Raw genomic sequence first — 25,014 nt, forward strand, 5'->3', positions numbered from 1 at the left:
TGAATTCATGGATAATATTTCCTTTTAAATGGTCAAGAGAATTGGACTTTAAAAAAATGTTTTTATCATTAGCAATTATAAATCCAGATTTGATTTAAGTCTTTTTACCTCAGTTTACTGTTCTGTAAGGGGATAATAGTAGAACCCACTTCCCAGGGATATTGTAAGGATCACATGATTGTAAAATGACTAACATATGCTGGACATGACATTATTATCTCTCTTTTTTAATGTAATTGTTAAAGTACCAAAAGTAATAAGATCAATAATTTCTGTCTATGATAATCTGAAAATGTAAATGGTGTCATCCGAAGCTTATTGTTTGTGTTTCTAAATTGTATTGTATTTCTAAAATTCTCTTAGACTGTAAAAATTTGAGAGACCATTGTGAGGTAGAAATGGTGTTAAAAACAACTTTTAATCTGTATTTTTGTTGCATATGAATTGGGCCTTTTAAAAAAATGTGATAAAATTTTTTGGAAAACTGTTAAAATTTAATGAGTATAATTTGGTTATTAATAAGTAATAATAATAATAATGATATTTATTATGAGAGCACACTTTTTCATTTGAAATCTTGACTATTATGAAAATATTTAAGATGGTTTCAGGTTATAACTTCAACATATTAATGATGAGATGAATGATTATCTGTGCAAAGTGATTTAGAAATGCATTTACCTAAATTGATAACAGGTTGTTTCAAGTCTTAAATACATTATAATGTGTAAGATATTATTACATTTCTAAATTGGGCAATTTGACAAACAATTGTATCACTTATTACGTTAGAAAAGCTATTTCTCTTATTATCTAGATGTTATTAGATTAAGAATTGTATTGTCAGAGGAAAAGAAAATGAATAGGTTAAGAAACTGTTAGGTCATTCTATCTGATCATGTATTGTAATATTTTGAAGTACTGTAATTTAAGAAATCATAAACTTCCAAGTTTTGTCTATATTAAAAAGGAAGTTTCAGCTGAAATTATTTGGTTCTCACTTATGAAATTTAAGACTACTAACTAAGCTATTTGAAGTTATTGTTAATTGCGCAAAGAAAGGAACTGGTAAAATCCTGTAATTAATTTAGTTTGTTATAGTAACAGGATAAATTGTAAGCTGTTTTTAAGAAAGGGAAATACTTTTACGAAGAAATGTTTTGCAAAATCTTTTTTGTGAGTTTTAGAAAGCCTACTAGATTTCCATTTGCAAGCTAATTTTGTTGCAGTGATAATTTATTATTGATGATAATTATGTCCAAACCTACTGTGAATTTCGAATTTTATTCCTAGATTTGTTGTGTCCTGGGACTGGCCTTAAATGGGCCAGAGGAACAGAGTCTCAATGGAAGCGGCATCAGAGATCTAAGGCTAGTGATTAATACTAAAGCATCTAAATGTCTGTAATGAGCTGTAAGTAGGGAAGATCTTGCTGTTTTGATCTGAATTCATTCCATAGCCTAGCAAGGGTTAGAATGAGTGTTTGAACTTCTCACATGCATAAGATTCAATTCCTGAAAGTGCCTCATTCTTTCAGATTAAGTATGGTTAGAGAGGGATAAATAAGCTTGAGAAACAGAAATGCAGATCTATTTGAATAGCAACTTAAGATCTTAATGGAAATTTGATTTTACTCATGATGTCATTTAATCAGGAACTAGAACATGTGTAGGAATACAGGCAAACTACTTAAGGCTTACTTTAGAGATGTTCCCTAACTAATGTGAGATTTTAGTCACATCTGAAACCCTGATGATGGGAGTTTGCTATCCAAGATATTATAGACTATTATTCTGAGTCTAATTCCAGGTATGGTCATCAAGGAACTGATTGAGCTACTGACCTATGATGCCAGCAACCCCGTGGCGGGGGTGGGGGTGTCCATGAGCTGCATCTAGGAACTGCAGAGGGTGTTCTCATGGGAAGGTAAAGAGAATGACTTTTCTACATGAGCTGAGGTAGGAGTCTCCTGACTCAATTTCCCCACTATGACACTTGGCAGACTTTAAGCCTGGCTCAATGCAATTGGCTGTTTCATGCCTGGAATTGACATGAGGTTAGGGAAGCATCGTTCCCTTACTTTAGTTATTTCCCTATTCTTTTATGGCACATTTCTATAATCAAAAAGTTTTGTAAGCATAATATCAATATTAAATAATAGATTGATGCTGGAACATCTGAGGTTATTATAGTAAGATGCAGGTATAAGATTGAGCTATTCGGCCTAGAATTTTAGAATTAAGTATTTAGCCTTGACATGTTGCTAGCATGTTCCTGTATAAGTCAGGGTCCTTTAATTCCTCATAATGGTACGGGGATAATTAGGCTGAGGGCTTGTGAAACCAGGATATTATTCTGTTACTTAGTTAATATCAAAGTTGTCTCAGCTTGTTACAATTAGTTAACGTTAAAAGAAGAATGGCTTATGGTCTATCTTGTAAATGACTTGAAGAAGCATCCATTTTAATTAAGGGTTACTTATTTGTACATGACCAGAAGTTGGACTTGTTTTATTCCTTGATAGGTATTGTTTTTAAATTGATTACTCAATGTATTTATGTATGTATTGGAGTCTGATATTAATTCCTTAGTAGAATTTCATCCTCCTGATGGGGGAATAAATAATAGTATTAATGCAAAATATAAAAACTGCAAATAATTCAAGGTATAATACTAGAATTAATGCAAAGTGTAAAAGCTGGGTTCTAATTTTCCTGTTACTATTTTTCTAATTTCAGTTTCTTAAACGTGACAATTGGCCAAGGTTCCAGTTTTGATCTTATAATAATAGAGACATAAGGGTTCAGTTAACTTTCACTATTTGACCTGGTTATTGGCAAGGTAATTTAAAATTGTGTTAAGATCAATCTTGTAGGAGAATGGACAGAAGAAAAAGGATCTCTATAAGACAACAGTCTGCTGGACACTGCCTGAACAGCACTCAGACCAGAAAACTTCATTGGATGATGTCCTGAACACCAGACAGCTGTATGACAGGAGACTTCTGAAGCCTTAAATGGACTATTTATTGTTACTTTTTCCCTTTGGTTCTCTGTATCTGTACTTACTGAGGGGACTGCCCCCTTTGATTTGTCAATGCGTCAATCAATTTCTCCTTCCCTTCTCCCATATTGTTATAAGTCCCCAAGACCCTTTGATGAAATGTTGACCATATCAGTTAGTGATTCATTGAGAAAGCTACGCCTCTCATTAGAATCAGATTGGGGAATGTTAAAAATTATTTCCCTTGGTAATCTGTCCTGGAGACTCAGAGCTCCACCCTGCCAGCTTTCTGCTTCAAAATTCTTCAGAAGGACATCTCTGATAATGACATTGCATTGAATCTTCTTATCTTGGTCAAACTCCAACCCAGGCCTGAATTGATTTTATCTACTAAGGTTTGGGTGGAGGCAGACTTCCAAGATTGAGGGTGATATTTCCTTTGATGGCCCCTGTGGGCTGTGACATAGAACAGGTACTCAAGACTTCATCTTAATATCACCCACCATGTTGACCAATCACAGTTGATTGGCACCCCCTTCGGAACACCTACTCTTCAAAGCGCATGTAACACTATATCCCAAAATCCCAAATGGAACCAGTTCTGAACTGGCCCCCTTGGGGGGGGCAGTTTTGGACTGAATTCCCATGCAATGCATGTCAAGTCACTTTGAGAAATTAAAATGTGCACACACGTACCCCAATTTCATTTGTCTCTTTCTTAGAAAAGACTGTTTCAGATTGGGGTTCATGGGGTTGGGGGTTCACATAAAAGACTGGCAATGGCCCCTGGATGCAGTGGGTGACCTTGGCCTTTCTAAATGAAGGTCTTTCCCAAATCTCAGTTTGTCTGAGGCAACACCCATTCAGTGACAAAAGATGGCCTAATTTACCAACACAAAAATATTAGTCTGAGAGGGGGAAACCCTGCAACTTTCTGGCCAGAACAGAAAACAATTGCTATTCACACTCATTCTAAGCCATGAAAATCTAAAGAATGAGCCACCAAAGATCAGACTGGGAGCTTTTATTAGCCATTCAATAAAAGCCAGAGTGATTTGGGTTTAAAGGCATAGTAGCTCCATCTGAAACACAATGTGCTTTTTCAAAGCTTGTTTTTTCACAGCTTTGTTGCTGCGTTGTTTCAGTCAAGTCCTATGAGATCTCAATGACCCCATATGAGTCTTTCTGCTCCAGGCCCAGTGCTCTGTGCACTATGGCACCATGGCTGCCCCAAGAGCTATGCTTCAAGAAATCATAAATGAAAACTGCATGCAACAAAAAGCAAATTGTCCCAACTTTTTGAAAAAAAAATTTTTTTAAGTAAAATTAAATAAATAAATAAATAATGAATAAGGTTAAAATGGAGAAATCAGTCCCAGGAGCATTCCAGACATAAATTCCCCAGGCCCTCAGCTTTTTCTGAAGTAAAATACCTGGAGGTGTAAAGCTGGAAGTGGCTTTAAGGGAGATCTAGTCCAACCCCTTCTTTTTATGGATAAAGAAATGGAGGCCCTGAGGGATTAAGACATTTGCCTAAAATTATGTAGGTAGTGGCAGGACTGGTCTTTTGATCCCAAATCCAGTGTCCTTTCCACCATCACAGGACAATACTCTTGTGGTTTATAATTTCATTGTCTGTTCAATTAGGAAGCTCTTGGTCCTCATTTGGCTGCTTTACCAATAGAATTTGAACTTTGGTCTCAACAGCAACAAGTCTCAAACCATGGATCAAAACATTTCACAAACTGTAGCCTTAAGAGCTAGAAAAGCTAAAAAACATAGCTCTATATAAAACAAAGCAGAGCAATGAATAGAGTGCCAGGCCCGGAGTTATGAAGACTCATACGTAGGCAAGTCACTTACCCCTGTTTGCCTCAGTTTCCTCATCTGTAAAATGAGCTGGAGAAGGAAATGGCAAACCATTCCAGTATCTGCCAAGAAAACTCCAAATGGGGTCACATAGCATTAGACATGAATGAACAACAACAATATAAAACAATGTCAGAAAAACTGAATGTTTTCAAAGCACTCAGGGAATTGCCAGAGAAAAGTCTGAATTTACTGGCAACACAAGCAGGTGGATCATCACCAGTTGTTTTGTTTGTTTGTTTGTTTTTTAAAGGTCTGAGTGGCCTCTCTGAGTCCTCTCATCTAAAGTCAGCAGCTATACCTCCAAAAGATATTACTCCTCTCTTCTTAAATCTGGCATGTCTAATGCCCCCTATCCCAGATCACAGGGTCAGAGATACAGAGTTATAAAGCTGAAGGGCCTCTGGAGGCCTAATCCAATCCATTTGTTTTACAGATGGAGAAATTTAGTCTCAAAGACTCACCTAAGATTCTCACAAATCATAAGCATCAGAGGCAGGCTTCTAAATCCGGTTGGTTTGTTTGTTTGTTTGTTTATTTTGTTTTACTCCAGGTCCAATGTACTGTCCACTACACCATGTTTTTAAGAAGAACATGAGTCTTAGAGTCAAGAGAAATGGGTTCAAATATGGACTCAAGCACTCACTAAACCCTGGACAAGTTCCTTTATCTCTCATGTTTCTCACCTTCAGAAAGGGAATAATAATATTTACACCTACCTCACAGACATGTCTATCAGAGACTTGTCAAACCTCCAAGTACACAGAGAAATAGGAGCAATCTTTATTAATATCACATAGCATCCAGATGTCTTACTTCAAACCACTTCCCTTAACAAGAAGAAATCAGCCACTTCATCAGCTCCTGCTGCTCTTGATAGACCCAACTGAGCAGTCCCAGAATCTCAGAGACCTCTTCTCGGCCAACTCCTGAATGATTCAAAATTACATTTCTAACAGATGGCAAATGGAAAATTTGGCCATGTAGAAATGTGGCTGATAAAATTCTACAATTCTTAAGTTAACCCTTTTTTGTCTCTGAATGATCCTCCAGCAACTCAACAAAAGATATAATTAGTAATTATTTGACCCATGGAATCAATTGAATTATTTAGGATTTAGATGAAGCACTAACCTGAAGCAGTGTCCCTCCGGTGACTACAGATGAGGAATTACCTTCCTTATTCACTCTCTGTCCTCTAGCACAAGTCAAGTCCAAGAAAGGATTTTTGAGTTTTAATTTATCCACTTTTAAGCAAGATACAAATTTCCCCTGGGAAAGCTCCTCTGGAACTTTCTGGGAAACCAGCACTTTGCTTTTAGAAGGCCACCCCCCAGGGTACCACAGTGATTATCAATTTAAAGTAGAAGGTGGAATACATTATTGTAACTTTAAACAATTATCTCATTTTAAGTTTCATTTTCTAATATTACAGGAATCTGAATTCTGAAATAAGCAATTTTTAAAAGTAACTAATATTTTCAGTAGGCATTCCTGAACCCGGTTGTTACAGAAAGCTTTTGTAAGTAGACTTAGGGGAATTTCTGATACTGCCCACCCCCTCAAAAAAAGGGAAACTATGCAGCCTCCTCTTTTTTTTCCTCCAAATGACCAAGTAGAAAAGGAAAAGAAAAATATAGTCAGCGAATAGATGACCCTGGAAAGAGCTTAATAAATGTTAATAACTATGATAACTCAATCTTTATGAACAGTCAAGAAAATAACAAGGATTAAAGAAATATGTAACATGAGGTTTAAGGTGAGGGAGGTGAAGTCCAAAAGCACATGCAGAGAGAAAGAGAAAAAAACAGAGACAGAGAGAAAGAGAAAGAGAGCTGAGTTTACAGTTTGAAAACTCAAGTTCAAATCCTGTCTCAACAATTAACATCTGTGTAACTATGCTGTTATGAGAAATTTTATTTCCTTTTATTAATTTTTATTATTTGGGGTTCAGGGGTATTTCTCCTAAATATTTGGCTGACACCTATCTCCTATTAATATTAACCTCTCCTGGCTAAAACCTAATTCATGAACCAATAGTATTAAGAGAAGCTTTTTGACATTCCTGAAATAATAAACCAAAAGAGGAAAAAGTGAATATAGCATCTGCACATTTTTAATTAAACTCTCTCAAGGGGATTTTACTAACTTTATTTGAGGAAGGATCCCCCTGGCTCTGATCCTATGATTATCATTATGATGTGTAAAACTCCCCTCTCAATTAACCTATTGGAAACTGTGGACCTCTTTTGCCATTTGGGTTAGGCTATTTTTTAAGGTGTTATTTTCTTCAGTATTTTTTGAGGTCTCCTTTAGCAAGTTGTTGACCTGTTTTTCATGATTTTCTTGCATCACTCTCAGTTTTTCCTGTACTTCTCTTACTTGCTTCTCAAAATCCTTTTTGAGCTCTTCCATGGCCTGGGACCGATTCATATTTTTCTTGGAGGTTTTGGATGTAGGAGTTTTGACTTTGTTGTCTTCTTCTGGTTGTATGTTTTGATCTTCTTTGTCACCAAAGTCAAATTCTATGGTCTGACCCTTTTTGCACTACTTACTCATAATTGCAGCCAATTACTTGAGTTATAAACTCTTTGTTAAGGTAGGGGTCTGCTTCCAGTGTGGAATATGTACTGTCACAAGCTTTGGTGGTTTTGTGCAGCTGTTTTCAGAGATACTTCCAGGGACCTGTAAATTTTTAGTTCTTCCAAGATGCAATGATCAAGGGCAAGGTGTTTACTCTGATCCTGGCCTGTGCTCTAATCTATGAGTGACCATAAGCTTTCTTTTCTGTCTTGGAACCATGAGGAGGATTTCTTCTCTACTGCCACTACAAATTCTACCATGCCAGCACTCCTCCTCGCCCCAGGACCACCACACAGAACTGTGACCCAGATCCAAGTACAGGCAAAGCAAGAGAATCCTGAACCAGCAAAGAGATCCCTGCAATCCCCCTCTGATCAGCTACAAGATTCCCCCTCAGTCTGTGGGCCAGAAGCTCAGGAGGCAGCACCTGAGCTGTGCTCGGGACCGTGCTTCTCTCTCACCACAGACACAGACTTTTCTTACTGACCTTCTAGGTTGTCTTTGGTGTTCATGGGTTGAGAAGACTGGAAACTATCATAGCTACATGTGATTCAGTCCTCTGAGGCCTGCTCCAGGTTCACTGAGGCCTGCGTGCCCATGCCAAACTGCATTCCTCTCCCACCCAGCGCAATATACCTTTCTGATCAACCATCCAGGTTGTCTTGGGCTGGAAATTTGTTTTAGTGTCTTTTTGTGGGCTCTGCTGCTTTAGAATTTGTTTAGAGCCATTTTTTACAGGTATTTGGAGGGGTTTGGGGGAGAGCTCAAGAAAGTCACTGCTTTCCCTCCGCCATCTTGGCTCCGCTTCCCATTTGTGTCCATTGGAAACTCTTGAAAACGACTTTTAACAAGTAACCAAGTCTTTTTGGCTAAGAATGCTAAGAGGTTATAAGCCTGCTATATGTTAAATTTTATTTTTCTGTCTTTTCTGATAATTTTTTTCTCTATAAAAGTTTTGTCAGAAACCTCAATCTTGGTTTAGGGTTATTTTTCTGAATCCTGAACCTATGCTGAAGCATAATAAAAACCTATTTTTTAACCTCTGGAATTTCTGCATTGTATTAGAGTTTTTCAGCAGCAGCTACCTATCACATGAACTCAAAAGGAAATCTTTTCCCTATAACAATGTCAAATTACTTTACATCCTCTCAGACCCTCAGTTTCCTCATCTGTAAAACAGGAGTATTAGCAATACTTGTACTTCCTCCCTCCAGAGCTCTTATGAGGAAAGTAAATGAAATTTTATTCATGCTGCACATATTTTCATATGTACTTGTTGCCTCTGCCCTAACATATAGAAGGCATTTAATAAATACTTGTTGATTGATTAAATATACAACTTAAAAGTGAATTATTATTTTAAGTGAAGTTTCAACATAATGCAGGCCACAGGACTTCCATATTTTAACAGAATTTTGTCAAGCAGGAATGATAAACTGTACCAAAAATTACATTTCTTTTATTCATGTATGAATTCACTTCTTGGGGAAATCTTTGTTTAGCTTTCTGTGTGTCTAGCACTACCATGATAAATTCACATTATCTTACCTCAATAGTGCCATCTCTATGGAACTGCTATAATAACTCTATTCATTTCATTTCTCTATCCTACTCCTTGTACCTTATACCTGATGTCCCCAAAGCCACCCTCATCCCTCTTGCAGTAGATTATTTATCTTCCTAGCTTATTATGGACATCAAAGCCATATATCACAAGTTCCTTCATCGTTCATCCATCTTTCCTCAAAACTTCCCTATACCTTCACCCAATATCTTCACCTTCCCTCTAGCCTCAGACTCAGAAAAGGTGACCCTGCTTTTTGCCAACCTCTCTACTTCAGCCCTTCAGCCTATCCTCTCCTCTCTCCTCCAGGATCTTGCTCTAGCAATCAATCAATCAATAATCAATAAGTATTTATTAAGCTCCTATATGCCAGGCACTGATGATCACTCGCTATCATCTTCAGTCTCTACCTCTCTACTGCCTCCTTTGATCTACAAACATACTTAGGTTTCCTCTATGTTCCCCACAAACCCCCCAAAATCCCTTCCCTTATCCCTCATATTTCTTTAAATTATCATCCTATCTCGGTTCCCCTATTTACTACTAAGATTCTAAAAAGGGTATTTTATACCTATCTCCTCTTCTGTACCACCCACATACTCCTTAATCCCAGCAATCTGACTTCTGTTAATTCCACTCTCCCTTTTTCTAAGGTCACCCATGATCTCTTACCTGCCAAATATAATGGCATCTTTTCAGTCCTCATCTTCCTTAACCTTTCTAAAGCATTGGACATCGTTGGCCACCCTTCCTTTTTGATATTTTCTGTACCTTGGCTTCAATGATATTGCTCTCTCCTGACTGTCCTCCTAAATCTCTGACCAATCATCAATCTCCAGTGGTACTGCTTCCTTTTTGCACTTGTTAAGTGTGAGTATACCTCAAATCTCTGTCTTTGGCTCTTGTCTCTGCTCCCTACATAATCTCATCTACTTCCGTGGCCTTAATTATCACATCTATTCAAATAACTTTAAAATCTATATCTCTGTGTGTGACCCTGGGCAAGTCACTTAACCCTGATTGCCTCACCAAAAAGCAAAAAAAAAAAAAATCTATATCTCTGCTCCCAGCTTCCCACTGAGCTCCAATCTTGCATTTCCAACTGCCTGATGTACATTTCCATCTAAATGTCTTGTCAACACCTCAAACTCAACATCTCCAAAGCTAAACTCATCAATTTCTTTCCTAAATCTTTTTGTCCTCTTAACTTTCCCATTTCTGTTTATGTTGATCCCAGTAATACAGGTTCAAAATATCAGTCATTCCTGATATTTCCCACTCTGTTCACCTTCTGCATCCGATCAGTCACCATCTTGACTATTCTACTTCCAAAATTTCTCTCACTCATCCATTCCCACTTCCATTATTCCTAATTCAAAACTTCAACCTCTCTCACCTGTCCCTTGCCTCTACTCACTGCCTTTTCTAATCCATCCTTCACAACACTACCCAGGCGGTGTTCCCCAAGTCTTACCTTATCATTTGCCTGTTCAAGAACCAACAGCAGTTCTCCACTGACTACAAATAAAATGCAAGGTTAGCCTGGCATTCTAGGGCCTCCCTCTGCATTCTACCTGCAACATATCTTTCTAGCCTTATTTTATAGTATTCTTCATTAATTCTATACTCTAGCCAAACTGGATAATTCACTGTTACATGATCTCATCCTGCCTTTTCCTGTCTCCTTACCTTGGCACAGGCCCTCTCCATGCTAAGAATGGGAACAGCTTCCCATGTCTCTCATCATGGCATATTGATATTCTACCTTGAAGGTCTAGCCCAAGTGCCTTCTCAGTCATGCTACTGTCACTGTTCCTCTCACTTCAACTAGGAAATGATTCCTTCCTCCTTAAATTTCTCCAGTTACTTTGGCCTCTTCTATGTAGTAACTGTTGCTGCTCAGTCACGTCTAACTCTTCATGACTCCATTTGGGGTTTTCTTGGCAAAGATACTGGAATGGTTTACCATTTTCTTCTATAACTCATTTTATAGATGAGGAAACTGAGGCAGAGTTATGTGACTGGTTCAGGGTCACACAGCTAGTGTCTGAGGCCACATTTGAACTCAGGTCTTCCTGATTCCAGGCCTGTTACTTTATCCACTGAGCCACCTGGCTGCCAACTCCTATGTACTTAGTAATTTTGTAAGATATATCTATTTGTATAACCCTTATCCTGCCCCCCTCCATATACACCACTATATTGTAAGATCCTTGAGGACAGAGGACTATGTCATTTTTCATGTTCACATCCTTGGCATGTAACAAGTTCTTTGCACATAACAGGCATTTAATTGGGCAGCTAGGTGATTCAGTGGATAGAGTGCTGGGCCTGGGATCAGGAAGACTCCTCTTCCTGAGTTCAAATCTGATCTCAGACACTAGCTGTGTGACCCTGGGCTTAACTTAACCCTATTTGCCTCAGTTTCCTCATCTATAAAATGAGCTGGAGAAAGAAATGGCAAACCCCTCCGGTACCTTCGTCAAGAAAATCCCAAATAAGAGTTGGACATAACTGAAACAATGGAACAAAGGTATTTAATTAATGTTTGCTATTATATTGACATTTCCACTGCTGAAGGAATTGAAGATGAAAATGGACCCCACCTCTCTGTAATGAATTAGCAAATGGAAAAAAAAAAATTCTAAATCCTGTAATGGAAGGAAGAAGATGAGATATACTCAACACTCTTCCCCTTTCATCCTCTAAGTTCCTGAATCTTTTTGAGCCCTAGAATACCTAACCTAAAATCATCAATGGAAAATAATGTGTTAGGTGAAATAGGATTATAGAAGGCAGTTAATCACATGGGGAAAATGTTATAAATCAGACCATCATGAAATTGTCATGAGTTTTTTATTCTTTTTTTAAATTTTGGTCTAGCATGACCATTTCTATTTGTAATGAAAATCATATAAATGGTTGAGGCTTTTCTTATAGTGTGCTAGATTAGCTGAGACTCCCAATTATTTCAATGGAGAAAAGAAACAAATCACAGTATAAGAATTTTCACAATAGTCACCTGGTGGTTATAAGTCCTAGACTACTCCTATCAGTGGTTATTGTCTTATTTTACAACTAGATCTGATGTGATTTTTCTTCTTCAGGTACCTTTTGGCAAGCAAACTTCCTTCTTCTCCATTAGCCTAGCACAAATTTTACCAATTTATCTTTGGAGTGTAAATCTTTATCTTTCCTTTTTTTTTCTTTTTTGCAAATGTAATCCTAATTTTATTTATATATAGATACACACATATATATGTATGTATAAATATGTATACATACATACATACATAAAATTTATACACATGTTTTTTTTCTCTGATATAACTGGAAACCATAGAAGCCTTAGAAAAAGCTTTATCTATTGCCCAGAGGTAATTTGGAAACTCTAAGCCTTTGCTTTGAGTGTATAATAAACCTAGTTTTTAAATGTCTCTGCATGTTGATAAGTATGATTGGCAGCAGTACCTATCAACAAATCTTTGGATATTGCCAAAACAACATCAGGGCTTTACAATGCTATGGTGGGGTTCATTTATAATATATCAAAGATATTATATATGTATATATATATAAACTTATAAAATTTTATACTATATTTATTTCTAATTTTTTCTATATTAAATGTATTTTCATATTAAATGTATTACTTATATAAATTTTATAATAATTTACATGTAACATATCAAAGACATTACTACGAAAGGGAGTATGCACTTGGAGGGTATGCCCATACTGTTTTATTATAGTAGTTTGAGAACTTAGATGAATTGTTCTGATGGGATTGCCACAAATAGAAGAGAAGGGAGGTAAATGAAATTGAAAAATTCCAGCTGTGAAATCTTTCCCTAGACTCAGAGCTGCTCTCTGTCCTTCTCCCTGCCTGCAGACAGTCAGAGCACACAGTCAGAGGCAGTAGGGGACAGTGAAAAGCACTGGCCTAGGGACCTAGTTTCCAGTCCTGATTCTATCATTAACTTGTGTAATCCATGGGCTGAGGCCAAGGCTGAGGGGGCAAGCAGCACTCAATACTCCCAAGCACTGGGAGATTAAAATGTCATTAGAAAGGAGTAGTTGAGTCCTGCAGGACAGAGGGAAGTGCCATTCCAGTAGAATGCTTAAAGGGGACGTGTACTTACATTTGCAAACCTATTTGGAGATTAGACCTGGAATCCTGTTATTCTCAAGCACTTTCTGATCCAGTAGCTGGAAAAAGAAAGACTTTGGGTGAACAGCAGTCAAGACATGACTGTAATGGTCACGCCGGGTAGTTGTTATCTCCTGTTTGCACTGTTGCTGCTTCACGTACACTAACTCCTGGGAAGGCAGCCAGTGGAGCAACTGTTTCTCCCGTTTCCCTTGTATGGATATGCTTGGTATGCTACGTTGATGTGCTACATTGGAATCAGAGTCAGCTATGCTACAAGAGAGTGTCTGTGATTTATTTGTAGCTCAGAACCAACAGATGGCTACATATCTGATTAAGTACCCTGACACTAGAAGGTCTTAGATAGGGGTTTTCCACCAGCATTATAGAAATTATTCCTTCTCCTCCGGTAACTACAGAGAGGTTAGTCCAATTCATTCAAAGACTTAGAGGGTGGCTTCCCAATTTGAATGACAGCTAAGGTCATATCATGACAAAATTGCCTTACTCATGTTGGCCACAACAAGACCTCAGTTGAATCACTTTAGACATGTAGCACTGTGGTAGAGTGAGGCTGAGGTAGTGTTTGTGCTGCGGACACAGGAATTCATAAATGGATGCAATAATAGTGAGTCTGTGTATGAGGATAGGGGAAGAAGAGTGAGTTGCAATGTGAGTGAGAGCGAGAATATGTAGAATTCTGTGTCCGAAATTCTTCCCATGAAGAACATACACGAGCACGGAAAGCAAAGATATATACCAAATCTGCCTTATCTGAATCAGGCATCTGAGCTCTTTATAAGCTGTTTAGGGAAGTGAGTGAATACTAGAATGGATCCTGAAGGGGATCAAGGAGAACTAGAGAGCGGCATCTGTGGGACCACCCAGGATGGCTTCACAACACCCTTACCTGAGCCCACATGATAAACATGCCCATATTTCGGCAGCAAAGAAAACATGTTTTCATTGCTTAGGCAGGTTGAGCTAGAATTTAAAAGCAAAACTCATCAGATAAAGGCACCAGTGGGTTTTGTTATAGGGAAAATAACAGGAGCTACCCTTGATCAGTCAGTCCCTCTGATGGAGGAAAGAAATCAATTGTTAAATTACTAGCATTTTAAGACAAGTTTCTACAGGTTTGGCACTCTTGACTGACTACCTTACCATCTAGCCTGACAGCTTTGACAAGTCAGAAACTCCCAACCAAAGGCTCAGGAATGAAGGCTGATTGAAAATGTGGCAGGAATTTTTATTCAGGGTAGTAAGATTCATTAAAAGACAAGATAAAAGCAGAAAAAGATTAATTGCCATGATCAATCTATGAGTCAAAGGTTACCTGAGGTCTCAAGCCTCCAGGACAAGCAGGCCTGAATAATGACTGATTCTGAAAAAAAACAAACAAACAAACAAACAAACAAACAGAAAACAAACAAAAAAAAAACAAGCAATTAATTTTATGGCGGAAAATCTCAATTTTATGGTGGGCCTCACTTCTGCCAAAAAAAAAATCCTTCCATATAATTCTTATTTCCTATTCTATTCTACACAGTAACTATTCTAAATCTTTTTCTCTCTTCCAAAGACCCTAATAACACTCCAATATTTATAGCAGATGACTGAGGTTCTTATTTTACTGACAGAATTAAGGTCATTCAAAAGGAACTCCCTCAATTCCACTCCTCAACTCCTCGAAACTCAACATCGCCCATTCTTTCCTCATTCCCTTTTGCTTAAAGGAAACAGAATCTCTATGTTCCTTGCTAAGGCAAGGTACCAATATCACTCCCTTGTCTTTTGATCTCCACTGGTTTTTCCATCTGCCTACAAACATTTTAATGTCACCTAATCCTAAAAAATTTTTTAAAAAATGGAAATCCTTCCCTTCACCATTCTATTTCATTTCATATTTCAACTTATTATCACTGCCAAATTTCTTGAAAAAGTTACCATAATCTGAGACATCTCCAAAAGTCTCATGATGGAAAATGCTATCCACATCCAGAGAAAGAACTATGGAGTTTGAACGCAGATCTAAGCATACCATTTGCTCTTTTTTTTTCTTCTGTTTTGTTTTGTTTCTGCTTTCTTGTGGTTCCTCTTATTGGCTCTAATTCTTCTTTACAACATGACTAATGTGAAAATATATTTAATAGGAATGTCTATGTAGAGCCTATATCAGATTGTGCATGGTCTTGAGGAGGGGGGAGGAGAGGGAGAGGGAGAAAATTTAAAACTCAAAAGCTTATGGAAGTGAATGTTGAAAACTAAAAATAAATTAATTTTTAAAAAAAGAAAAAAGAAAGAAAAAGTTACCATATCTGATGCCTCTACTTCCCTACCACTCACTCTTTTCTTAATTCCTGGCAACTGGGCTTCCATCTTTGCTCTCCTGCTAAAACTGCTCTTTCAGAGGTCACCAATGACCTCCTAATCATCAACACCAGTAGGCTTTTTTCCAGTTCCCATCCTCTGTAATCTCTTTGTAATGTTTCACACTGGCAACCGCCCTCTCTTTCTGAATACCCTCTCCTCCCTTGCCTTCTGGATGTTGTTTTTTCCACTCATGACACTTTCATTCCACTCACATCAACTTAAAACAAATGTTCAAACAATTATGCTTGGATTGTTCATGAAAATTTCATAAGACATTAAACAGTGCTAACCATCATCTTAAGTTATGTCCCTGTTAACTGTTTTTACATCATATCAGGCAAGTATCCAAAAAAAAATCACAAAAGTAAAAAAGAAAAACCTTAATAATTTAAATACATGTTTGTTTTGTTAATGTGCTTGACATACAGTAACTTTATGAACGTTAAGCAATTCATTTTTACTATGTCTTTATTTGTACATTTGTTCTTAGATCACCTAAATCATTTTAACACAAAGAAAATTAATATATCAAAAATGATAAAAATGGGGGCAGCTAGGTGGCGCAGCGGATAGAGCACCAGCCCTGAAGTCAGGAGGACCTGAGTTCAAATCTGACCTTGGACCAAACACTTGACGCTTACTAGCTGTGTGACCCTGGGCAAGTCACTTAACCCCAATTGCCTAAAAAAAAATGATAAAAATGGCTAGCCATGGTGGCACATGCCTGTAATTCCTGCTACCAGAGAAGCTGAGGCTGGTGGATCACTTGAACTCAGGACTTCTGAGCTACAGTGGACTAAGCCAATTGGATGTCCACATTAAGTCTAGCACTAATGCAGTGAGCCACCATGAGTGGGAGCCACTAGGCTGCCTGAGGACAAAGTACCCAGCCCAGGTCAGAACCAGAACAAGTCAAAGTTCCTGGTTTACTGTGCTGGAGCCTAGTAGTGGCCTTTAAGTTTCCAGCCTGAGTGAGATAGGGAGAACCAATCTCAACAGCAACAATAACAATAGCCAAAATGAAAACAAGTAGCGGATAACTATACAGATAATGAAATGTAAACCATTTCTGCCCTTCTCCAGAGTAAATTGAGTAGGTCAATACTCTGTCTTAAGGAACACTTTTGTAACTGTAATCTTACAGGTATATATATCCTAAGATGAACGTAGTGTGGCATGTAATACCAATATGGGACATCTGTTTCTACCACATCCATGAGTGCTTCAACCTTAAAGCACTCCAAATAACTAAACTTATGGTATAACCAATTATCCCCTTCCCCTACCATAACAGGCCACTATGTAGACAGTTTTCTTTGCTTAGATGCGGAAGCTGTTTTAATACTGGCCTTATGAAATCACAATATACCAAAAGTACTGTGCCAAACCTTTAGAATATTTATAATATTCTTATTTTGTCAATAGCTATCTGCAAGGGAGTAGACTCTCTCTTGAGAGTTCAGGATTTCATAATAGAGCAAAATAGAGCAAAGAGAAGTTTGGAGCCAGACCCAATCTTATAAAATGTGTTGATCTTCTTTTTGCTCATTAAAATGCTTCTTGAAATATTTGTTATCATAAATCCACTATTCCTTTATTGTCATCACCAGCAACAATCTAAACCAAATAAGGGCAGTAGTCTCCTTTCATTTTCTGTGAAGCATTAGCAGTCCAGAACTTTTCCAATAAAGACAGGACATTATTGCAGATACCTGCTATCAGTTTTGTCTCTGTAATCTCAGACCATCTGATGTCTTTTTCTCGGCACCTCAGTGCTTGAAATCACCTACCAAGATGATCTCAGGGTACCTACTACTTTTTTTTTTTGGTAAATAACAGGAGAGAAAATTCCTCTTCTCTTTGGATAACTCAGTTAAAGCTTTCATGAAGCCGCTATGTCATCACATCCCTTAGACTGCTCAGCCAATGTGCATTTCTGCACCAGATCATTTTTATCCATGGTTAAGTATTCTGTGCTCAGAATTAATGATGGTAACATATGAACAGGCAGCACATAGGTGGCATATAGTAGTTCAGTGGCTTCTGCGTTGCCCTCCCTTGGTTTCTGATACATCATACCCTCCCACTTCTCCTCCCTCTCTGCTTTTCACTACCTCTTCTTCCCCATCGCAACCTCTTAAGGTGGGCATTTCCCGGGATTATTTCCTTATCCCTCTTCTCTTCTATCTAAATTTTCTCCTTTGACAATCTCATTACCCTCACAACTTTAATTATCACCTCTATGTAGAAGCCTCTAGCCCTGATAGGAGTCCCAGACACACATTTCCAGTTGTCTATAGGACATCTCTACCTACATTTTCCACATACATCTCCAAACAATATGTCCAAAACCTATTCCCCCCCCCAATCTGCTTACTTATTCTTCTGATTTCATTATGGCATCAACATTCACCAAGCCTTTATGTTTGAAATTTTGATGTCATATTTTACTTGTCCTTGTCTTCATCTCACTTAGCCAATTTACTAAAAATTCCTGTTGATTCTACTTTTACATCACCTCTCCTAAGAGGTAGCTTGGTGTAAGGGGAAGACTACCAAAAGAGAATTAGAATTATGGCTGAAGATTTTGAGTGGCAGAGACAATGTTACTGTGGAGGGCTTTGGAGTTCACAAATGGGTACAGAATAGGAGGAGTAAGCCTGTGCTTACTTCCTCCAGGAAGAGGAGTGAGTTGAGACTTGTTCAAGAAAAGCATGTCAGAATGTGGGTCCTTGCCCTGTCAAGTAGCATGTATACCAGCATGTTCAGCAAAGATGATTACTATATCTATATCAAGCCTTATCTGAATCAGACATCTGAGCCCTTCATAATTTGTCTATAGAAGACACAGATAGCAGAGTTAATGTCTGGGTTCAGATCTCAGCTTACCAGCTACGTGACAAAGGAAAACACTTTGCAATCTTTAAAGTGATATATAAATGTGAGTTCTTATGATTTTCCCTTACTGTTATGTTCCTAGTGCAACTGACACAGTAAAGCCCCTCATTACAAACGTCCTCTCTCTAGAACAAGATGGCCTGGTCCCTGAAGGCAGGGGTGGTCTTGCAATAATAGTGTAATAGGGCCTCCTGCCTCTACTCTCTTCTCCTTCCAAACCATTCTTCACATTAGTACAAGCCTGACACCCCTTATACAGAGAATTTAGCACGTCACTCCAATGCTCAAGGTCCTCCAAAGGCTTTCTATTGACTACTGAATGAAGTTTGTACTTCTTTTGCCTAGGATTCAAATTCACAAATTGGTTCCAATCCAGTAACAACAAGCCTTAAAAAGAGCTGAACATGACTGAAATGACTGATCAACAACATCTTCAATTTTTCCTGACGTTGGGAAGATACCAGTAGAACTCTATTTGCCTGTCATCTTTTGTTCCTGTTATTCCTGCTACATGACCAATCTTCCAAGAAACCCATGAAACAAAGAGATGAAATTTACTGGAGACAAACAAAATCTTATACTTAAGTTGAAAAAATCAACTGTGTATGGTACAGTGGGAAAAGCTCTTAGAACCAGCAATTCTACCACTGGATAAATATTCTCCATGAAGTTAAAGTCAGAAAGGAAACAATATATATCAAAATACTGATCACAGCACTTTTTGTGGTAGCAAATGACTGGAAACAAAATGACTATCCATTAATTGGAGAGTGGCTGAATAAACTGTGGTATGTGAATGTAATGTAATATTATCGTGCTGTACAAAATGCCAAGTATGAGAATTTCAGAGAAATGTCTAAAAGATGTGTATGAACTGATATAGAGTAAAATGCACAGAGCCAGATGAACAAGATTCATAATAACTATAATAACGTAAATGAAAAGAACAATACCAAGAGGATGCTAAACTCTGGGTTACTGTTGTGTCCATTCTTGGTCCCAGAGAACAGATGATAGTATGTCTCCATCCTCTTAGCAGAATGTGGATGGCATGGCTAGACAACAGTTCATGTAAAAAAGACCTGAACTCATAATGAAGAATGCTATGCACCTTCAGTTAGAGTGTCTTCCATTTATAGGTCTAGAGGGAGCCTGACTTTTATTCCTAGCATTATTATTATTAAAGAAATTACCTAGAAGAAATTATTAAAGAAATACCTAGAAAAAAGACAGTGATAATCACAAAGAGCCAGTATGATTTCATTAAGAATGAGGCATGCCAGATTCACTTGCTTTTTTGACAGGCTGGTTAAACTGGTAGATCATAGGAGTACTATAGTTATCATTTACCTAAATTTTAGCAAAGCATTTAATAAAATATCTCATTTATTTCTGAGGTAAAGATTAAGAGTTGTGGGCTAGAAATTGTAATAATGCAATCAGGTGGATTCAGAATAGGCCAAAGAAATGTCTCAAAAAGTAGTCATTCCTGATCTCCTTATGTATCTATGTTTAAACTAAACTTAACTCCACATGCCCCACACAAGGAAGAGCTTTTATATTGAAGGGGAAAATGGGGGATTGAGGGTGGCAATGCTTGAACCTCACTCACATCAGAATTAGTTTAAAGACAGGGGAAAAAAAAAATATATATATATATACATATACACACACACTCATTCATACATAGAAAATTAACTTACCCAATAGGGAAATAGGAGGGGAAGGGAATAAGAAAAAAGTGGGGGGGGGAATAAAAGGGAGGAAGGATTAAGGGAGGTGGTGGTTAGAAGCAAAATAGACTTTTGAGAAAGGATAAAAAGAGAGAAAGAAGAAGGAAATGAAATAGAGGGAAATACATGGTTAGTAATCGTAACTGCAGATGTGAATGGGTTGAGTTCATCCATAAAACAAAAGCAGATAGCAGAATGGATTAGAAACCAGAATCTAACAATATATTGTTTACAAGAAACACACTCGAAACAGAAGGACACACACAAAGTTAAAATAAAGGGCTAGAGCAGAATCTAATATGCTCCAGCTAAATTTTTTAAAAGGCAGGGGTAGCAATCATGATCTCAGATGAAGCAAAAGCAAAAATAGACCTAATTAAAAGGGATAATCAGAGAAATTACATTTTTCTAAAAGGTACTGTAGACAATGTAGTAATATCAAAAAATTTATATCAAAAAATTTATAGCAAGTTTCTCTGATAAAGGCCTCATTTCTCAAACATATTACAGAGTATAGAACTGACAGAAATTTATAAAAATAAGAGCCATTCCCTAATTGACAAATGGTCAAAGGATATAAACAGGCTGTTTTCAGAAAAAGAAATTAAAGCTATCATCCAACTATTTTGGAACTATGCCCAAAGGGCTATAAAAATATGCATGCCTTTTGACCCAGCAATAGCACTTCTAGGGCTGTATCCCAAAGAGATCATAAAAATGGGAAAAGAACCCACATGTACAAAAATATTTATAGCAGCTCTTTCTGTGGTGGCAAAGAATTGGAAATTGAGGAGATGTCCATCAAATGAGGAATGGCTGAACAAGTTGTGGTATATAAATTTAATGGAATACTGTTGTGCTATAAGAAATGATGAGCAGGCAGACTTCAGAAAAACCTGGAGAGACTTGTATGGACTGATGCTGAGTGAAGTGAGCAGAACCAGGAGAATGTTGTACACAGGAACATCCACATTGTGCGAGGACTAACTTTAATAGACAGCTCTTCTCAGCAATACAAGGATCTAAGACATCTCCAAAAGTCTCACGATGGAAAATGCTATCCACATCCAGAGAAAGAACTGTGGAGTTTGAATGCAGATCGAAGCATACTATTTGCTCTTTTTTTTCTTCTATTTTGTTTCTTCTTTCTTGTGGTTCCTCTTATGGGTTCTAATTTTTCTTTACAACATGACTAATGTGAAAATATATTTAATAGGAATGTACATGTAGAGGTTATATCAGATTTCATGCCGTCTTGGGGATAGAGGCAGGAAAGGGACGGGGAGAAAATTTAAAACTCAAAAGCTTTTGGAAATGATTGTTGAAAACTAAAAATAAATAAATAAATTTTTAAAAAAGAAATTAAAGCTATCTATAGTCATATGAAAAAAATGTTCTAAATCACTATTGATTAGAGAAAGGCAAATTAAAACAATTTTGAGGTACCACCTCACATTTGTCAGAAATAACTAATACTGGAGGGGATGAGGAGAAAATAGGTACACTAATTAACTATTGATGGAATAGTGAATTGGTCCAATCATTCTGGAGAACAATTTGGAACTAGGTCCAAAGGGGTATAAAACTATGCATACCCTTTGACCCAGCAATACTAATACTAGGTCTGTATCCCACAGAGATCAAAGAGAAAGGAAAAGGACCTATAAGTACAAAAATATGCATAGCAACTCTTTTTGTTGTGTCAAAGAATTGGAAACTGGGAAGGTGCTCATCAAGTGGGGAATGGCTGAACAAGCTGGGGCATATGATTGTAATGGAGTACTATTGTGCTATAAGAAAAGATGAGGGGGGTGGTTTCAGAAAAACATGGCAAAAGCTACATGAAATGATGCAAAATGAAGTGAGAAGAACCAGGAGATCAGTGTGTACACTAACAACAATGTTATAATGATATGAAAGATTTGGATACTCTGATCAATATAATGATTCATGACAATTCCAAAGGATTCATGATGAAAAAATGTTATCCACTTCCAGATAGGGAACTGATGAAATGAGAATGCAAATTAATGGATTTTCTTCATTTTCTTCATTTTCTTCATTTTTCTTGCTTTTTAAAAAAGATGGCTAATATAGAAATATGTTTTGCATGATTTCATATGCATAATTGATATCATATTGTTTGCCTTCTAAGTGTTTGGGGTGCTAGTGAAGGGAGGGAGAGAATACGAAACTCAAAATTTTAAAAGAATGTTTAAAATACGTAAATAATAAATTTGAAAAAGAAACCAAAGCACATGTCAGCAGATGATTCAAAGGATGACTTTGTTCTAGATAAAGATGATCAGTGTTTACTTTCTTATAAAGATGGGAAGACAAACCAAGAAATAGATGACCCTAATGAGGAGAAACAAGCCTGAGAAGTCTGTGAAGAAGACAGTGAAAAGGAAAGGAATAAAGAGAGAGAGATTGAGGATTCAGAAGAAAGTGATGCCCCAGGGAGTCACTCTGACCTTGACTCCAGTATGGACAGTGAGAAAGAAACCATTGTACAGGAGAATCAAAAGAAAAAACAAGTCCAGGCTCCTGAAAAAATCCAAGTGACACAAACCAAAAAGCAATGATGGAAGCTTCCAGAGTTGAATTCCCATATAAATTTGCTGCTTCTAATTCTTATGAGGAACTTAAGTCTTTACACTTGGGAAAATCAACAGAACAGCAACCTGTGGTGGTCAAGAGAATTGAGAAACGCCACCAGCCAAGCCTTGGAAACAAAGCAAAATTAGAAAAACTCTTTGGCTTCCTTTGGGAGTATGTTGGGAATCTGGCTCCTTAGGCTCCACTAGATCTCCAATCGATTGACAAGTTAGTTGTGTAAAACCTTTGCTGGATGTTTCCTGAATTTGCAAGCAGCTCTGCTAAATTTAAACATCTCAGAGACGCTGTGCATGAGGTGGGAGAAAAGACTGAAATCAAAGGCTGTGCAGCATTTCTGGGATTAGACGTATTCATCTATTTGAAAATTAATAGAATATTATTTCCAACTTCTGACAACCATTAGTAACTCCTGCACAGATGTGCATGAATCAAATGCTAAGTGTCCTGTCATGTAACTCCAAGACATTGTTAAAGGAATTTTTGTGCACTGCTTATTCCTACAATATCTTTGTCCCAGAGATTTTTACCTGAATTTGTTAATTTCCTTGCTGGGGTGCTTCACTTATCAACTCCCAACAAAGGTAGTCAAGATTACACTCTAGTGCATGCTTTCAAACCACTAGAAAAGAATTAAGAACTGCTTCTGGTTTCTGATAAGGAAGATATGGAAACTTGGTCAAAGAAAAGCCTCGACCACCCCAACCCCCCCCCCACTCCTGCCCCAGTAAAATGAATGGATTAAAAGAAAGCAGTAAAACAGAAACAAATCATATCAACACATCTATATATCTAAATCTCATTAAACAATGTTTATCTATGTACAGTACACTACCATCTCTTCCTGAAATAATGAAACCTATCAAAGTCCTCCTTCCAAAGCACATTCCAGAGTGTGGATGCCCCAGAGAGCTGCAAGGATTCTGAACAAAAGCAAAAAGTAAAATAACTTTTCAGTAGCCTGGCTACCCAGGAAGGAGAATAAAAGGCCCTGAAAGGAAAAAGCTCAAAAAATAAGTTGTTTTATGAGTGGAAAAGAATTTATTTTATATTTGTTCTAGGCCAAGACTGTTCTGAATTCACAGTGAATTTTGTATCAAGATTCCATGGACAGAGCTACACATCTCCATTCGTCGTACAGATGCAGGCTCTAACGTGAATATTGGGGCATTGCTTAATCAAGTCAATTCCTTAAATACTAAGATATCAATGATTTTTGGTATATTTTTGTAGTTTAACAAAACCTCGAGTGGAAGTGGAGGAAAACTAGATAGTTTATAACTTTGAGTTAGTGGAGGCAGTAAGTGAAAGTGAATCAGCAGGCCCGTTTCATTTCAGTGTCCTTCTCAAACTCAGTTAGGCCTTCGTGTCCTTGGAAAGTCCATAACGCAGAGTGCAGTCCTTACTGACCAGCTCATGACCTTGCAGGGCCTCAGAATCATACTGCAAAACAGTGATTCTCGGTGTAAAACATTCAGTTTGGAAGGTGCAGGAGTTTGGATTGCGGTGGACAGAACGTAGGACTGCATGAAAGTTGTTTTTGAAAGTGAACTCCTGGTATAAAAAAAAATTTATTTGCAAACCGTAAAGTGCTATATAAATGCTACTACTACTATCATTAGCAATTATCTAACCATACTGTGGTTAGAGTACTGTCCCTTCACACAAAAACAATTAGAATTTGGATTTCCCACTTAAGGGATTATTTGGCTAGAATCTTTATTGTTTAATTTCAAATATGACATGATCTGTAAGTCATCATGCTCTCTTTCCTGGACAGATTTACCAGAAATATGTCTGGTGTCAATACTGGTGATTCTCTACGGGAATCCAGTGCCTACTGCATTCCATCTGCACTGGCAGAACACACTGAAAGCAATGATGGGGCAGACCTGAAAAGAAAGAGTGAAATTCCCATACTGCATAGACTATGTTGCCATAACTTCTGCTGAGATGTCTTAGCCAACCAAGTGAGGACCCAATGTCCTCTTTGAGTCATCATGTCACTCTAATTTCCCAACACTATGAAATGGGACAAAAGGTCCACCCAGGCGACCTCTCAAGCCTTCCCCAGGAAGCAATGGTGCTGTTAAAAGGGCAACAATTTCTTTCTCAACAAAATAAGGCCCTTCAGTTCCCTTCTAGCTCTTAATCAATGATCCTATGATTTGGGAGACGACTGTTTCTGGGATGAGAAGAATCATGTGCAAAAAGGACAAGATGTT

General features: G+C 37.5%; 1 protein-coding gene and 1 pseudogene across 5 annotated transcripts in view; one reads left to right on the plus strand and one right to left on the minus strand.

The window, feature by feature from the left end:
• IL31RA (interleukin 31 receptor A) overlaps positions 1–25,014 on the minus strand; it is a 97,413-nt gene that overhangs the window by 60,370 nt on the left and 12,029 nt on the right. For 3 of the 5 annotated variants that reach the window (XM_027863475.1, XM_027863477.1, XM_027863473.1), the window contains exons 2-3: positions 14,506–14,553; positions 13,162–13,228 (exon numbers count right to left, since the gene is read on the minus strand). The gene's annotated coding sequence lies outside the window, so the exon portion shown is untranslated. Of the gene's footprint in view, positions 1–4,866; positions 4,903–13,161; positions 13,229–14,505; positions 14,554–25,014 lie in introns of all 5 variants that reach the window. The other 2 variants (XM_027863474.1, XM_027863476.1) reach the window with 2 other exon arrangements.
• LOC114044083 lies at positions 1,812–23,716 on the plus strand (annotated as a pseudogene).

The sequence above is a fragment of the Vombatus ursinus genome, unplaced genomic scaffold (assembly GCF_900497805.2).
Source record: "Vombatus ursinus unplaced genomic scaffold, bare-nosed wombat genome assembly UNPS02014772.1, whole genome shotgun sequence".
Lineage (NCBI taxonomy): Eukaryota > Metazoa > Chordata > Mammalia > Diprotodontia > Vombatidae > Vombatus > Vombatus ursinus.